Genomic DNA, 17,935 nt, shown 5'->3' with positions numbered 1-17,935 from the left:
TCAAAACACTTGTACACATGTCTGAGATTAAGCCCACCACCACTTTTATTTTTAATGCATATAGGAAAGGACTCTCAGCAACATTAAACTACTTCTGCTGCTACAGATGCTTCACAACTTACCACCCAATCCCCACTTTTCAGGCCACACTACCTACAAGGCTACCTTATCTCGCAGCAAAGGTATTGGCCTCATGATGCTCACTATGCAATTTCCCTCAGATTTCATCCTGTGGTAATCTTTGAAATTATCAAATCCAAGTTCACTAAAAACCATACCTAGCTAACACAAAAATCAGTTGTTTACCTCAGTCGAGATCCTGCTGCATGAGAAACCACCCCACTGAAAACATGGCCAGAGTTACAGAATCACAGAATGGTTGAGGTTTGTGCCCATTGCCTCTTGTTCTGTCACCGGGCACCACTGAACAGAGCCTGGCTCTGTCGTCTTTGCACCATCCCTTCAGATATTTACATACATCTGTGAGATCCTCCTGAGCCTTCTCTTCTCCAGGCTGCACAGCTCCAGCTCCGTCAGCCTTTCCTCATATGTGAGGTGCTCCAGTTCCTTAATGATCTTTGTGGCCCTTCATTGATTCTCTGCAGGAGGCCGGTATCTCTCTTGTACTGAGGAGCCCAGCGCTGGACACAGCACTCCAAGTGTGGCCTCACCAGTGCTGAGCAGAGGGGAAGGATCACCTCCCGCGACCTGCTGGCAACGCTCTGCCTGATGCAGTCCGGGATGCCGTTAGCCTTCTTTGCAGCAAGGGCACGTTGCCGGCTCGTGTTTAACTTGGTGTCCACCAGGACCCCCAAGTCCTTTTCTGCAAAGCTGCTTTCCAGCTGGGTGGCCCCCAGCAACTACTGGTGCCTGGGGGGTTGTTCCTGCCCAGGTGCAGGACTTTGCACTTGCCCTTGTTGAACTTCCTGAGGTTCCTGCCAGCCCCTATCTCCAGCCTGTCCAGGTCCTTCTGGATGGCAGCATGACCCTCTGGTGTTATCAGCCACTCCTCCCCATTCTGTGTCATCTGCAAACTTGCTTGAGGGTACAGTCTTCCCCCATCATCCAGATCAGTAATGGAGATGCTGAACAGTATTAGAGCCAGTACTGAACCCTTGGAGACACTGCTAGTTACTGGCCTCCAACTAGACTTGGTGCCACTGCACTAGCACTCTTTCTGGCAGGCATAGCTGAGGGAGCCAAAAATAATGGCATAGAAATCAAATTACTCTTTTACTCCCACTAGGGGCTTTGCAGATCAGAGTTGAACAGCAGAACAGTAAGGCACAGCTGGAAATAGATGTTTCCTAGCTGGTCATGTTCTATCAAAGAAAAAAAAAATCCTTACATAACATCTAGTCCCAAGAGCTGTCACACTGACATTTACCTCTAGGATATGCATTTCTTACAAGTTACCCAGGCTCTTACTCAGCCTTTATTCTTATGGCAAGGAAATTGGTAAGGTTCAGAGAAATAGTGTAAATATTTGCAGTAATACTGATATAGCCATATTTCCAAACCAAAAGTTTTAGTCAAAACAACTTTTTCTATTAGAAAAACTTGTTTTGACGTCAGTTTTCTGTACAGTTTGACTTGACATCTCTTGTAACCATGCATTACAAAAAAAAAAAAAATCATTCATGACTTCAGGGTGATACAGCGGTGATAAGGATTAGAGCGTACGTTCAGCATTCATGCCAATTTATAGCTTTGTAAGTGAGGACACAGTTGAGGACAAGTACAAGGGTTAAATTACACAAGAGCCTTCACTGTCCTCCTAAAAGTCTTAACCAGTTACGGAACAGGACAGGTTTTTCTTCCATAATTCATTAGGAGGATTTATAGAATGGCTTGGCTTATTGCCACAAGACAACCAAGGCATGTGGCCTCACAAGTCCCAGCATCACACACATGGAAAAAGAGGCTCAATAGAGACCGGTAAATAGGGTATAATGACAACCTGCACCCAGAGCAGCCTATTCCAGGTATTGATTTCATGTGGCTCTGTACTGCAAATATAAGCTAAGGCAGGCCTCTTCCTAAGCAGCAGTTCTCTCAATGACATCTCAGACGCTCCAACATTATCTGAAGTTACTCATCTCAGTGACTAAACTATCTCCCTCTCCTCCATCCTTTTTGACCCAAAGCTATTTCTGAACTCAACCTTCTTTCAGTCTCTCCAGTAAGAATGAAGCCTTTGATTCTTCTAGGGGTTTGGGACCATGATGGAGATGTAGGCACCATCCACTGTTCTTTGTGTATGAGTGCTTTTTGCTCTCCTTCTATTACCTCTTTGTCACTCATGTTTATTTACCCATGATGCACTTGTTTCATTTATTTAACAGATCGCTATACCTGTATGTTTCTTCCCCTCTTCGCTGGGAGGCCACCATTTCACAGCACAGAAAGTTAAGAGAATCATCTACTTCATGAAAATTAATTCAGTAGATGTTTCTCCTTTGCAGTAAGTTAGCTCAGTGTAAGTGGTTTTATACCTACTAAATATAAACACATACAGAGGTATTTAAGGTATTCTGTCATTCACTCCACTTTTAAAGATTGAGAAGTCTAAAGTCTAAGAACATGAAAAGGTTGTTTTGAAGATAGCGTGGCCTTACCACACGCATAGTTTCATAAGACACTTAGAATCACAGACTGTGCCTGTACTTCACGTTTCATAAACATACGTACAGTTTCTACACTTGAGCAATTATTTCACATTTCATGCAAAGGGCATTTGAAATATGACACCTGGGCTCACACATTTAGCCTGAAGCTTCAGGCTGATAATGCGCTTTGTGTATGTATGCGTGCACGCACATTGCCAAAAATAATCAACTGCAAGCTTGCAAAAGTAAGAAAGCAGACATACTGCAAAGTACAGCTTCTCCAGAGAACATTACATCTACAAATATTACAATTCTGGTAGCTTGCATAGTACATTCATGTTACAAGTAGTAAATTGGTTTTGTGTGTATTTATATCCAAAGAAATAAATTTACCAGCTACAGAAGACAAAGGCAACACCTTCCCAACAATGCTGAACGTTGTCACAGGCACATTCTTGACCAATATCAAAACTGAATCCAATCCAGTAAACTGCTTGCAGAAGTCCAGCTACCTTTATGTAACAAAATGAGTAAATTTGGTCGGTTCCCTGGTTTCATGTATGAACCCATAATGTCATCAGGTTAAGAACCAGAGTAGTTACTGGTTACTCAGAATCTTTAATAAGGCATAATTTGAGACGAGTATCTACAATCCTGCACCGCACTGTGGAGGAAAGGAATAAACATTGAAACTCCACAGCAGACCCTATTTCTAAAATACCTTCAATTCATCATTAAGGTTCATTCTGAGCAAAGAATTTTCATTCTACAAAGAACTGGGAAGTGAACTTGATATCAGTTCAACTTCAGATAAACACTGCTAATACTTAAAGCCCTTTGACAATGGCTATTAAAAGAAAAGTTCTATTTATGCCAGACCTATTACTGAGGTTCCCTACTGAGGAACATAACAATTTGCTGGATGATTACTTTATTGTCTAATCATTCAGAGCTTATTATATACACATCATCTCATAAAATAATGTGGATTATCCTACAATCTTGGTATCTCCCTGACCAGTCCTTATAAGAAGCTAGAGGCACAAGTTGGTTTGACAAGTTTCTAGACCAAAACCATAGCTGGCAATGGTTCAAACTGATTGCATCCAAAAAGTCACAATGGATGCAATGGCCAAGGACACTGAAGCCTGTACTCCAGATGTTTGCCTTCAATGAGCTGGGAGGAAAACAGGCTTTAGCTGTGTACCACCAGCGAGAGCAGCATGATTATTTCAGTTGAGAAAGGCAGATGCTGAACTATCTAAACCTTAGTGCAAAGTGTTGCAGCCTCAGCAAATACATTGAAAAGGCAGTACAAGTGGCACAGTAACATTAAGTGCCAGGCCACTGTTTATTTCTAGTGTGTATAGACTACAGTAAATACCTGGTATACAGTATGCATTTGATAAACAACAAAGATCTCTCCCATCCTGAACTTCATGGTATTGCTCACTGCTGTGCCACAATAACAAGCACATGTCCCTTATTTAGGAAAAGGAGTCCCAGAAGATTTCCAATGTTATGTCGTTTAACGATATAGCTGGAATAAAGTTCTCTCCACAAGCTGATAGCCTTATGGGTTCATACACACTTCCTCAAGAGCAAAACTATCACTTGTGCCACATTAGAAGGAAAAATGTGATTTAAATCTATTTTTATATACAAGCTTCTGGAGAGCTAGTATACAGATGTACACTTCTTGTACTTGCATATGTAATCAATATTTTACATTTTCTATTTTTACTTTAAAATGACAGCTTATAGGAGTAATTGCTAACTGCACAGATCAGCAGAGACCCATTCTGGAGAGTTCTTTGTCTATGGACATTTTTCAGGAAAGCCCACTGCCTTTATCTTTAAAAGACACCCAACAGAAATGGTGGGGCAGAAGTGGCTTCCTGCTGTACATTTGAAAACAAAAGCTAGTGACAACCAAAGCAACATCAAGATCAAGAGAGCGCAGTCCTCAAAATCTAAACTGAAACTTTATCCTCTGTGAAAGTAAGCTATATAAACACCACAAAAATATTAACATAAATGTTTAGTCTTTTCTCATGCAAAAAAAAGTAGAAGACTGAAGAATACCCTGTGCCTCTGCTGTTCTTGATGTAACTTAAAATACAACGTGAATAATATTTTAAGTATTGTCATCTACCTGAATACAGTAGGAACAGAAGACATGCTATATTGGGTTAAACCCAGTCATCCATCTAGCTCAGTATTCTGTCTCCAAGGATGACAGCAGAAGATACTATGTAGGCAGGGTACGTGAGCCCAGCCATTATCTGTAGTTTATTGCCTTTACTCTCCAGCATCCACAGTCAGACGTTAGTGGGAACTTATGCTCCCTTTGGTGTCTGTTCACGGACCTATTGTCCATAGCTGTGTTTAACCTGCTGATCTGTCTCCACAACCTCCTACAGCAGCAGGTCTGCCAAGTAAGGGAATTCTCCCATTCGCATAGCCAATGCTTCTCTACAGATACGAGTCTCGCACCACCCCCTAATAAGAAGTTAAGGCTACGTTTGGAAAGAAGACCTGTAAAAATAATTTCCAGTACCCTCAGCACTCCTTTTGAGCACTGGTATGCAGCAGCCAAACACACCTCTTGCCCCTGAGACTTTTCTAAGAATTTCCCATCACATGGAATGCAGCAAGAAGAAAACAGGAATTACCACACAGGAACTTGGCCCATGTTCTAGGCTAGAGGAAAAAAACCTCTTCAAATAAGCATACTGCTGTTGGGGTTCCCCCCTCAACTGCTTTGAGCACAGAAAGGGCACAGTCATGTGTCCTATTCACATGATGGCTGCTCTGCTGGGTAAGAAGTTTATCAGCCCCTGACCAACCAGCATGTCACCATTGCCATTCTCACCATTGGAAGTCAGACATCACTTCAAACTTCACTTGCCTTAACTGATCCTTTTTTTTCATTATTATTATTTTTATTTTTTCCAAGGGTTCACATCACCCCAAAAGCTGTAGTTAAAACTCAGTGAAGGAAAGTGTGCTGGTTTTGGCTGGGATAGAGTTAATCTTTGTAGTAGCTGGTATGGGACTATGTTTTGGATTTGTGCTGAAAACAGTGTTGATAACACAGGGATGTTTTCGTTACTGCTGAGCAGTGCTTACACAGAGCCAAGGCCTTTGCTGCCTCTCACCCCACCCCACCAGCGAGGAGGCTGGGGGTGCACAAGCAGCTGGGAGGGGACACAGTCGGGACAGCTGACCCCAGCTGACCAAAGGGATATTCCATACCATATGACATCATGCTCAGCATATAAAGCTGGGGGAAGAAGAAGGAAAGGAGGGGGACGTTCGGAGTGATGGCGTTTTGTCTTCCCAAGTAACCATTATGCGTGATGGAGCCCTGCTTTCCTGGGGATGGCTGAACACCTGCCTGCCGATGGGAAGTGGTGAATGAATTCCTTGTTTTGCTTTGCTTGCATGTGTGGCTTTTGCTTTACTTATTAAACTGTCTTTATGTCAACCCACGAGTTTTCTCACTTTTACCCTTCTGATTCTCTCCCCCATCCCACCGGGGGGAGTGAGTGAGTGGCTGTGTGGTGCTTAGTTGCCAGCTGGGGTTAAACCACCAGACAGACAAGGGAAGACTCACATGGTGAAATTTACTGCCTATCAGCCAGCTAGGCTATTTCTGTGATGATTATCTGCTTCTTGCAGAAAGAACAATCCAAAGCTACTATTTACATGTTTAAACTAACCCAGCTCAGTTTGTCTCTAATGGTGCATGGAATAATCATGTGAACTATCTAGCTAGCAAATCTGAATGGCAGTAACTTCTGCCAGAAGCAGCAATAAGCTGCTGAGAACATGCTTTTCACAGCCTAATATCTCTCTAAATTCAACCAGAGCTGTCTCAATGATGAGTACATTTAAAAAGAGGTATCAAAATCGTTATGATGGGCCACACACATGAATTTAGAAGGAATTTCTAAGGCACAAAGGGGAGAGAGGTGTTCATCTCCCTTGGTACATTCAATTGCAAGAGTACCCCTGCCTCTTCACAAGGTTAGCGTTAGGGATCTGCTCTGGAAAACACTTATCTTGGGGCTCAGCATTTTCCATCATTCTGGACACCAGCTGACACCTGCCACAAAAGCCAAATACTTGGGTTTATGCTTAGCTATCAATTGCTCTGACTCATACAGGGGAAAAAAAACCCAACCCTCAGTACGCTGTTTTCTCCACTTACATCCTCAGTCATGTGAGCCATCTATATCTATTACTCCCCTTTCCTTTGGTTATGCTCTCAGCATTTGTTGACAGTGCAAGCAGTGCACAGGTGATACGGTGGGCTGAGACAGGGAAGGAACGCTGGTGAGTTAGGTGTAATTGTTTTTTTTTTAAACCCCTAATCTACATATTTGGAGAGGCAAAGAAACAGAGATTATGCAATTCACCCTTGACATTCTGCCAGATAACTTCAATCCTGTAAAATGCCCCCTAATGACCTAAATATAATACCATGGTGTTACAGTGTCATTTAAATACTGCAGGGTTCTTCTACTGGCAGTGCAGTCTGCAGACTTAATATGTAATGTACAGGATTATACTGCCACTAAAATATTACTTAGTGCTGCTGAAATTTCAAATTAATTCTAGGAGCTAAATCATTATTCAACTCTGCCTTTGCAGAGATACATTCCTCCGGTTGTTTTAATAACAGCGATTTTAGAACCAAAAGGTTGGTACTATCTCTTTGAGGCTTGCTCAAATGGAGAAGTGGCCTCTATACTGTCAAGCAAATTAATGCAGCAATGCATGGATGTTTGTGACCAAGAAAATAATTTGAGAAAAATGTGCTCAAATATTAAGAGAGCTCATAGTGATGTGGCTGATGAATCATTTTATTATTTCACAATAAAAAGAGACTAGTCCGGTTTTCTCTATATTTATATACATACACACTCATATGTTCCTGTCTACCACCATCCTCCTCCACAGACCGAAGATTTCTTAATATTTGAGGGGACAAATTCTTGCTGAAGTAAATAACAACTGTTGGTAACTGATGAAACCAATCTATGCCAGCTGAGGATGTGGCTTTCAAGTCATTCTGAGCTCTAGTTTTCCAAACCTAAATAAACAAACTTCAGCTTTTTACAGCTCTGGGTTTCTTCTTCCTATATAATTCCTGTTACTAGTGAGTATTTTGTACCTTTAGGTAACTATAGCACTTCAACACTAAGACGGGCAGATCCTTGACACTACATTATAACCAATGTACAAACTAATTTGCTAACATATGAAGTAAGGGAAGACAAAAACAGAGGATGGGCTAGTTGTAAAGGCAAATTTCTTCCCTCTGAAATTTTGCCCATTTTTAACCTTGTGTTTAGATTATTCTGTTTCCCAATTAAAATACCAGGCTACTCACTTCTACAATGAAGTTTCTTAAATCTGGGAAACGTTCCCAAGAAATGTTGTAAAAAAAAAAAAACCAAAACAAAACAAAAACAGTGGTAAATGAGGAACAAGATGGGGCCAAATATAGGGGCCGAAAACAACTTGTAGTAGTGAGTCTACATTTGGAATAATCAATCCTTCTCCTTATTAAAACTGTTACCTACTTCCTCATTCATTAATATTGTCCTTGTTTACGCTTGCAGCCAGGCCAAAGATTTTTCCCTCCCTCCGAATATAATTTCCTGCTATTGACAGACACGTTCAAGTGCTGGATGTGTGTATGTCTACATGGCATACTGCAGGCAGAGGCGAGCCTTCTTGGCCGCCATCCAAGTCAGCTGTAAATGAGCCAGCTCCAAACTGGAAGCTGTGTAAGCACAATTAGCACAGCAGTAAGCCTGATCTAACACATCCTGCCAAGAGACCGAGCTTATTAGCTCGAGCTCAACACAATGCTAGCGATGGATATGGGGCTTCTGGTTTGGCTCCACACAGAATGTGGCCAGCTGAAGATGAGCAGATCGAGCTCGTGTCTGCCCATGAGATAAGGTGTAGGTACATGTTCTCTTGGGGTATACCCCTCTACCGCAAGGACTATTTGTTTCCCTCTACATGAACTCCCAAAATGCTCTGACTGCAAACCAACAGGACCTGAGGGCTGCAAGCAGATGGAGGGAATGAGGGTGTCCAGGTGAGAACTTCAGAGGCAGTATGAGAAAAAAGGCACCAGGCAAGAGACAGGCAGCAGAAATGCCAAAGGTGTGAGGGAAGGGCAGGGCAAAGTATTGCAAGACTCTGCGAACTGATAAAGAGCACTCCACCTCTAGCTTCTCAGCTTCTATCAGGTCCAGGGCAATAATGACCAAAAAAACCCACATTACCATATAGTAGATGTTAAATGGACTCTCTGCACAGGTAGGCATCCATCCTACCAACCAATGAAGAATCCACTCCATTTGGTGGACATTTGAACAGTCCAAAAGAGGAATGCACTCAGAGAAGGAAATCTGTTATCAAACTGGGACTGAGAAAACAGCATTCCTCTGATGCCATAGTTTATATTAAAGAAGCAGTGATAATCTGGTGGTTGGCAATAGCTTGTAAGAGAAACTTACGGATTCAGAGCAAAATGAGACAAAAATCAAAGGGTAGCAATGAAAATCATCGAGGGGGGAGGGGGAGGGGGGAAAGCATGTTGTAAGAAGAGTGCCTGAAGAGATTGGGAATGTGCACTTAAAAGGACAGTAAAAAAAATGGTCATTGCTAAACTATATTAAACAGAAACTGGCCTACAGAAGTTAGTGAGCTTCTGCCCACCCACTAAGAGAGCACATGAACAAGAGGAAATTCTGTTAAATTAAAGAAGTGCCCCATTCAAAGGCAACAAAAGGGAACACCTTATTCAACATATAATTATTTTGTTGAGTTCTCTGCCACCAGACTGTTGCTCTGGCAAACACTTAGCATCTTTGAAAGGTGGTGTTCATGCCTGTTTTCTTCTTCCTCCCACTCCATTTGTAAAGCAGTACTTTTAGTTTTCAGTTGCTTGAGCTTTCTGCTGCATGGGACAGGTATAAGCAAGTGAGAGAAGGGACCCCACGCGGTGTTGCAGGCACGCTCCTCCGCATATTCACATTCTGCAGCTCAATTAGGTTTATTTTCACTTGCAAGATTTTAGATTACATTGTATATATCGAAGTTTTCCATGATTTGTTAGCTCAAAATCTTTTCTTTGAAAAGCCTTAGTTTGATCTGTGGTGCAGAGTATACATGCCCAGCAGAGTACAACTAGTTTAAATACTTGGCCCAGATCATCAGTTTGGGCTATACACCTGCTGGCATTTCACACAGTATTTCCTGCACTCTGAAACACAGATCTCAGTCACACATATCTTTATGATTCAAGGCAGCATTTGAATCCCTGATAGGTGCTTCAAAGGAATTTTCTTCCTTCCTTTTCCCTGTCCTTTCATAAACTTCTAAAAACATGAACAAATCAAACCAGATTAATCATACCAGGTTAACAGATGGACTTAGCCATAGACAAAAGAAAAACTGAGAGCTGAGATTACACTTGCATTGTTCTTTTGTCTTGAAAAGGAAATAAATTTCTCTTTCTCTTTTCCCACTTGAAGGCCTGAAAAAGAAAGCTCTGCTATCAGAAATACCAAGGCCTAATAAAACATGTGAAAACACAGTTGTACCTTGAATTTTCTAGCTTCAATAAGATTAAATAGAGGAATTTAGTTAAATACTGTTCAATATGAAACATATTTAAAAAATCCGCAACAGTATTATTATTGCAGGTTAAATTAACCTTACTTAAAATTTGTCAGTCATTTAAAAATACATATATAATACATAATCATCAACTGTTAACAGACTCTGTTCTGAAACAAGATCTCAACTTACACACAAGTATCTATCTAAAATATGTCTAATATATACAATATACATATGCATATCTATACAAGGCAAATTAACCATTCAGTCCCTTTCCTTACATATGCTTTCAGTGAAAAGATACAAATTCTTGGCTTCTAAAGCAGCTGATCTAAAATACCCTAAAAGAACACATTCCTAACAGTTGGAAGAAAACACTGAGGAGATAAAGAAGATTAAGGGGAAAAGGGAGGGTAGAGAAATAAAATATTTGCCAGTTAGCTACAAATACTTTTGTATTGAACAAAAATAAATATTCAATCAGCGTATTATTTCTTTTGGAAATACTTCTTTGCACAGAGGAATGCAAGCTGGTATCCTTTATAAGGCCATAAGATTCTTGTCCATATCATCATAAAATAGGTTTAGTACAAGATACAACAATCTCCTATGCAGTCACATGATAAACAGAATACCTGAATACTGATTCTATTTGGTCTCCCTTCAAAGCAATACTTACTTCTAAAAAAATAATTAAAAAAAAAGAAAAACCCAAACCAGAAGCTATCTGCCAAAGGAAGCACCTCAGACTAAAAGGCCTGTCTACACTCGGTATGTGTACATTGCTTTTTGTTTAGGCAAAATAAAACCAGGATAAACTGCAATTTGTCTGCAGAAGGTTCTTCTATTTTTAACCAATACTGTCCTGCCAGTATCAATTCATCCAGATAGAGAATCCTTCATTAAAAATATAATTTATTTTGGTTGCTTTTCACTATGCTGAAGTGACATCTTTCCCAGCCACTGTCAAAGGCAATTAAGAACACAGAGCTTTTGAGAACAAGTTTCAACCATGATTCCTGTTGGCCTGCCTAAACAAAGTTTCCTTATAAAGGCTTGGGAAGTCTTAGATGGCAAGGGGCAAAGCCAAATGCATGAAAAGTATTGTTCAGATATACATATTATCATTGCAAAATTATAAAAAGTCTTTGCACATTCTCATAAAGGCACAGAAGCTACAAACCAGTGAGATACACTAAGAAACAAGATAAAACATTGGAACACCTCCAAAAAAACGAAGCTCTTGGACACTATTTCCGCTACCTAAAGAGGTGGATTTGTGTCCCTTTTTCACCTGAAACTTAAGGTGCTACAGCCTTTTACTAAAAAGCACAGCACTGAAGACAACTCAAGTAAGAAGTTACCAAAATTTTACTCAGTTATACTATACAAGATTTCTTGGGTATTTCTCCACATTTCTACTTGTTCACTTGGGGAAAAAAAACATATACAAGCAGATAATGCTCAACTTAAAACACAGTTTGCCTTTGAATCATGGCTTACTTTTGTAAAAGTTAACTCATAAATACTAGAGCATTTATATTTAAGCTGATCGTTGAAACAGGATGTTTTTCCCCCATGTATAGCAGTCCAATAGCTTCAGGACTACTTCTTAGCTCCATACCATTCCCTCTCAGTTGACTGCTCTAGCTACGGACCAGGAGATACCACCATTCTAGACTAGACCAATCCAGAAGACTTTGACCAATTATTGTAGTATCTGTTTTATGTCACAGGATCCAAGAGTTTTCTACCAATAACCACTGAGGTAAGCAAGGGGAAAAAAGGACTCTCCATTCCCCAATTCCCCACCCCAATACTGACATGACAAGGGGCAGAGCACCCAGGGAACAGTGGGAACATTACCAGTTCAGCTGACTACCTTCAGACTCAAAGCATGCCTCAACTCAGCTTTACAGATCTGAAATTGCAGAAATGCAAACAGAAGAAGTGACTCAAACATCAGTGGCCTAAACAGCAATTCCTGTACCCCATCTGCCTACCCCTACAGCATGGGAGCACTTCCAAAATTACCACTACAACCACCTCAAGCGGTTCTTCCCATCTTCTTTTAGACGGGAAGATGCCCATATTTTCTTACATCTCTTTCTGTCAACAAAGCTGGTTTTGGGAGGGACAATTTCCCTTCCTCAAACCTCCAGCCTTTTTTCCTGCTTTGTCTTTGCCTCATTCTTCCTACTCTAAGACCTTCCCAGCTATTCAATTCATGATTTTGCTCCTCTTCCTTCTTTCCCTTCTTCTGTCATCCAACATTTGCGTTGCTGTGTCCACACAGGCACGCGGGGATACTCGCAGGAGTCAGACAATACGGCACCTGCGGCAATCAGACATTACATATTTTACTGAAACAAAACATAAGTCTTGCTTCAATAAAGTAAATGATGCCACACTTCCACACCAGGAGAATATCATTAAATAATTAGTCACACTTAAACATGGGCTTCAAAAAGTTTGGTAGGGGAGAGGAGGAAGGAGCAAGAAGCCCTGTCAATGTGCAGAACGCAAGCCCTGGCTCAATTCCAGATCTATCAAGGCTCCTCCTCGGTATGCCAATTCAGCGTCTGAATTTGGGAAAAAAATCTACTGTTTCATACTTCAAAGGAAAGCTCTAGGACAACCTATGCTGCCTTTTTGTAACTTCTGATGTAATTAATAATCTGACTCAGCAACACCCATCTTCATATGGTTATAAACCTTCCACTGACCGTGCCCTGAGCGGCCTCATGGAACACACAGCCACGTTGCTGGGGTGATTTTTCGCAGTGGTGAAGTTGGAACAAGCAGTTCCTACCTCTAGCCGCTTGTTACCAGCTCCCCCTGCATTGCCATCTCCCCACTCCTCCTGGTAGCGTTAGGGCAGCTTTATGGTACTGTGCAGTGAACAGAGTTGGTTAAGCTAAAAAGAGTCCATTCATCCTCCCCCTCCCTTGCCATTTTTGCCAGGTTGTTTTTAAAATGGATCAGTTCTCTGCCCCTGTTCAACAGGCAGCTCAGCCCGGCTAGAAAGGGAAGGGAGGAGGAGGAGCAGGAGAAGATGCATCTCTGCCAGCCCAGGGGTGTAAGAGGGACTGCAGGGTCTCCTGCAGCCCACCTTGCCACTAAGACATAGCATATCCATGACATTACAGACTAACACAGAGGTCCTCACAATCCCAGTTTGAGCTGGTGTTTGCAAAGTTTCAAAAGGAGGATGTGCTATTCCTACAGTTAGAAAGAAGAGGTTTGCATAATCTTAACCCTCATATCCCAGGAGCCAGAACTAATTCCATGCTTTTCTGATTTGACTTGGGGATTCTACGCTGCTGCAGCAGGACTTAGGAAATGGCTCTTCACTGTAACCTTGTTTGAGTGCTCCTCTTTTGTTTGCATTACCCTAGCTTGCAAGATGACAGCTATCAAGTCAGATTACTGAATGCCACTCACAGTGACACATGCCAAAAGTAAACCATTAAGACCGTCTAAATAGCAGAGTTAGGCTTAATATGTAGGCTGCCAGGTATTACATTAAGTAAGAAACAATTCTAGACAAATTCAGCAGTTAAAAAAGTGCCAAATATCTCTTAACTTGTTTCTTTAAAAAACAGATGAATTCTTAAAATTCATTGGACTGATTAGATAAAAACTCTTCTGAATTCTTAAAAAAACCCCACACCTAAAGTGTAATGAATTTAGGCTGCCAAAAACGAGAAGAAAAAAAAAAGGGGGGGATATAATAATTAAAAAAAAAAAAAAAAAAAAAAAAGCTCCTAACCCCCCTGTTCTTTCTGTGTGTTTATGAAGCCTCCGGAAATACCATGGCAAACATTCCAGCTCTACAGCAGTGAGGCCACGTGACCCGAAGGCACAGCAAGGAACTTCTTTCCCAAGTTTCCTCACAGAACAGAAAAGTGATTTTTATTTTATTTTTTTAAACCAGGATCCAAGTCTAGAGAAATCTCCAGGAAATTTTCAGGAACAGTTTTAAAACAGAGTGGGTTTTGGTGCGGTGGTTTTTGGGGTTTTTTTTAATTATCTGCTGCATTGCTATGCCTGCATATGTTATTTTTATAATAAAAGACTAAAGTCTTAGACCTATATTCAGGGGGCATAAAATACAGTATACTTTTTAAGGCACCACTAAACTATTTGCAATGTCCTCTAAATCTCCTATTACAGTTCCAATCAGTACTATTGTACTTCTTAATATAGCCAAGATCTTTTCCTGGCAAAAATTATGGCAGTTAAAACCTCTCCTCCTTCTAGTCTTCCAGTATGATTTCAGTTAGATCTATTAATGAAAGGATTTATGCACATGAGCTTTGCTAAATGTTATGAAAAAGTACTCAAAATGTGAACTTGAATAACAACCTTCTGTTTTTACAAACAATCATGTGTAAGTACTTGGAAGTAATCACTTACAATGTAGGAGTATGGATGAATCATAATGTAATAGTTGAGTATCAGTTGAAATGTGTATTTTGTCTTAAAACAAAATAGAAGAAAGCATCACCATTTAAAAAGGAAACAGTCCTGCAGTACAAAAGCACAGCAAAAGGCAGGCATACACCACTAACTGGCTTCTGTAGCCATGTCAGAAATGCTTCTAATTTTCAGAAGTAAAAGAGGGATGGCATTTCTGCTGGAAGCAAGTTTTACACTTTAGTCTTTCCTCTCACCTCTCCTTCAGCCTATAAATATTAGTCTTACACATTTTTCTCCCATACAGCTCTTGAAAAGGTTGAGTTTTTCAAGGCTGAGAGCAGACAGAAATGTTCATCAAGAAATGCCTTCAGGTCAACTGTCTGTAGCTCATCAAAGTGCAGCACTGAAAATATGGATGAGGGGGAGGAGGATTATATGAGCATGGTAGAGCAGACTAAAAAAAAATAATTAAAAAAACCCCTATGTTCTGATGATCATTAACTTTTTTCCTTTTGGAAATGGGTTCAGTTATCATCCATGCACCCTCGGTGGTGACGGGCACAAGGGTACTGACTCCTCCCCCACTAATTTCAGCTGCATTCAAAACAACTACAAATACATGAAAGTGTCTTTAATGCCATTTCCCAATATAAGGAAATGCCACAGGGATATGACAAGGAGTGAAAGTGGAGATGACCCACATAACAGTGTAAGGAAACGCAGCTGGTCCACAAGAAAATTAAGATGTAGACCAAATTCTTGAGAAGCTCTGAACTACACTGAAAATAAGGCAAAGATGAGATTACCTATTGCTTTATAAAATACTTAAAACATCTAAAAAAACCCAAAACAAAGCAAAAGCAACAACAGAACAAGTTTGCAAAGATTATTTTTCTTAAGGGGGGGATGCAAGAGAAACCTTTGAGTGCCCACTCTGTGGGTTTTTTTAATTCTGTACAACAGCTGGACATGAGCTATTGAACACATTACTGAAACTACTGTTCATTTCTACTCAGAGATTTCTACTTTGTTTATTATAAATGCATATTTATTGGCAGCAAGTAGAACATATTATTGCTCTGTTTGATAGCTCGGATGGCTCATGCAAAAAGTAATTTGTTTGTATTCTGTATCAGGATCAATATTGTACCAGGGATAGCCGGAGGAATGTTTATGCTGAGGGCTTTGCTTGCAGTGTTTTGTTGTTGCAATCAATTGACCAAACAGGACTGCTTCTTAAAACAACAAATAAACTTTGATAGTGACCAGATCAGCTGTTAAAGCATAAAACACAATGCAGCATCTGGAAAAAAGACTGAAGGCCCACAACTGTTTTTACCACCTGATGGTGCATAAAGCTTTCCTACCTCAGTATTTCCCACCGGCCTTTCTTCCTCTCAGTAGCTGGGGACTGTTTCCTCAATGCCCTCACATAACCAGATCCATTTTCCTGCAATAAAAATAGAGAGACATCATGCTTCCGTTCTCCTGCATAACACGGCAGCATTTGAAGAAGCTCACTGAACAGACCTGAAATGAATGAAGAGCATTTCGGAGTCCCAGGACCAAGCCTGGAGGACCAGATCTGAGGCTGGGTCAGGGTTCCAGCCCAGCTCTGCCACCCCCAAGCTTTTGAGACTCACTCCAGCAGTTTAAGTCTTACAGGTTTTCTTGCCTGTAACAATGAGATGAGGAAAAGATAATAAGAATTCTGTTGAGGTTTATATCAAAATTTCCTGAGCCAAATGGTAATTTTTTTTCAGTTAAAGGTCATGCTGAAGTCTCTTTTATTCTTTTTGTAAAGGGTACTCGCTGACTGTTGTGAGCTAAGTGCCACTAAAAAAAATAAACCAACCCCCAAACTCTGCTTAAACGAATATGCAAAAATACCTCAAAACCATCATCCTGACTGTAGCAACACAAAGCAAGTCTATGGATTACATTGGCACAGCACTGCAGCTTCTAGGAAATGCTTTTTAATTATAAAGAAAGACTGCAAAGGGAGACATGGGAATGTTTACGGGCAGTAAGTATTTTGTTACATGCTGTTTCAGCAGGCAGACGAGGCGTCTGTACAGCCTTATAGCACTAGGCTCCAAAACTCAGCAAATATTGAAGAAAGGAATACGATGACTACATTTTGCTTCTCTTTTGACTAACTTCCAAATAACTTCCATGCAAAAGAATTTTCCATCAAACATGAAAATCAAGTATTATGGGAAAAAATAAGGCACACAATTCATGGTCAGTCCAGGCTCCTCCCCAAGGACCAGATGTGGGAGCAGACAGTTCCGTAACAACTCATATGATACAAAAGTCACAGGTGACTTAAAAAATGCAGAAGAAAAACCTCAAGTTATTACAAATAACTTGTTTGTCACATTCAATATTTGTTCTGCAGTCATATTTATTCTGTTCACTGATAATTCACAAAGAATAAAAACATGTCTGAAAACCATATGTTAGAAACAGTCATCCCACCCCGACACGTACAGTGCCACCAAGGGACCGTCTGCTTCAGACAGGAACTCTGCTGGTTTTCTTGTCTCACAACAAATGGCAATTTTAGAGAAGTTACATATTGACAGGCACCCTGGGTGAATGATTGGCTTTTAAGGCCTCATTGAACTGTGAATGTTTTCCCCCAGAACATATTTATTCTCATCCAGAAGTTTTCCCCAGTGCTTTTGTTCTGCTTATACAAGCCAGGAAAAACATGTTAATTGATTCAGATTTAGTATGTGTTAACATGACTTTCTCAGCTAATGCAGACTGGGTCTTTAACGAACTTGGAATTAGTTATTTATGCAACTTCTAATTTTGTTCCTCCAAAGGATAAACTTTTGTTCTGTCTGCCCCAGGAGCTGGGTACCATTCCAGGTGCGACGGGATGGGATTTGGGCAAATCGGGCTGTAGCATTTACTTGGCAGCTTAAACTTTACCTCTCACTTCTCTCTCCTGGACGCTTGTTTCCAACCCTGCATTTGCGCAGCTGCATGGTTAGCTGGATCGGGGGAACTAATTTCCTTCAGCATGTTGTCTCGTAAACGGCTGTGCCAACACAACACAGGGAGCGGGCACAGGGCAGGAGTGATCAGCCGTGATGGCAGAGGGTAGGAACAGAGGCTGCTTAAACCAGCTTAAACTGCTCTGCTGCAACACATGAAGCCAATGCTTTGCTCCCCTCCTCTGTGCTTTAGTTCTGCCCATCTCTAAAACTGGCACCACAATTCCTACTTTGTTTTATAAA

At 40.8% G+C, this 17,935-nt stretch overlaps 1 protein-coding gene across 1 annotated transcript in view; it reads right to left on the bottom strand.

Annotated features, from left to right (window-relative positions):
• Positions 1 to 17,935, bottom strand: part of ZMIZ1 (zinc finger MIZ-type containing 1) — a 309,751-nt gene that overhangs the window by 221,095 nt on the left and 70,721 nt on the right. Inside the window, exon 2 of the mRNA XM_050898815.1 lies at positions 16,052 to 16,134. The gene's annotated coding sequence lies outside the window, so the exon portion shown is untranslated. The remainder of the gene's footprint in view (positions 1 to 16,051; positions 16,135 to 17,935) is intronic.

The sequence above is a fragment of the Gymnogyps californianus genome, chromosome 6 (genome assembly GCF_018139145.2).
Source record: "Gymnogyps californianus isolate 813 chromosome 6, ASM1813914v2, whole genome shotgun sequence".
NCBI classification, from domain to species: domain Eukaryota; kingdom Metazoa; phylum Chordata; class Aves; order Accipitriformes; family Cathartidae; genus Gymnogyps; species Gymnogyps californianus.
This window is presented reverse-complemented; position numbering and strand designations above follow the sequence as displayed.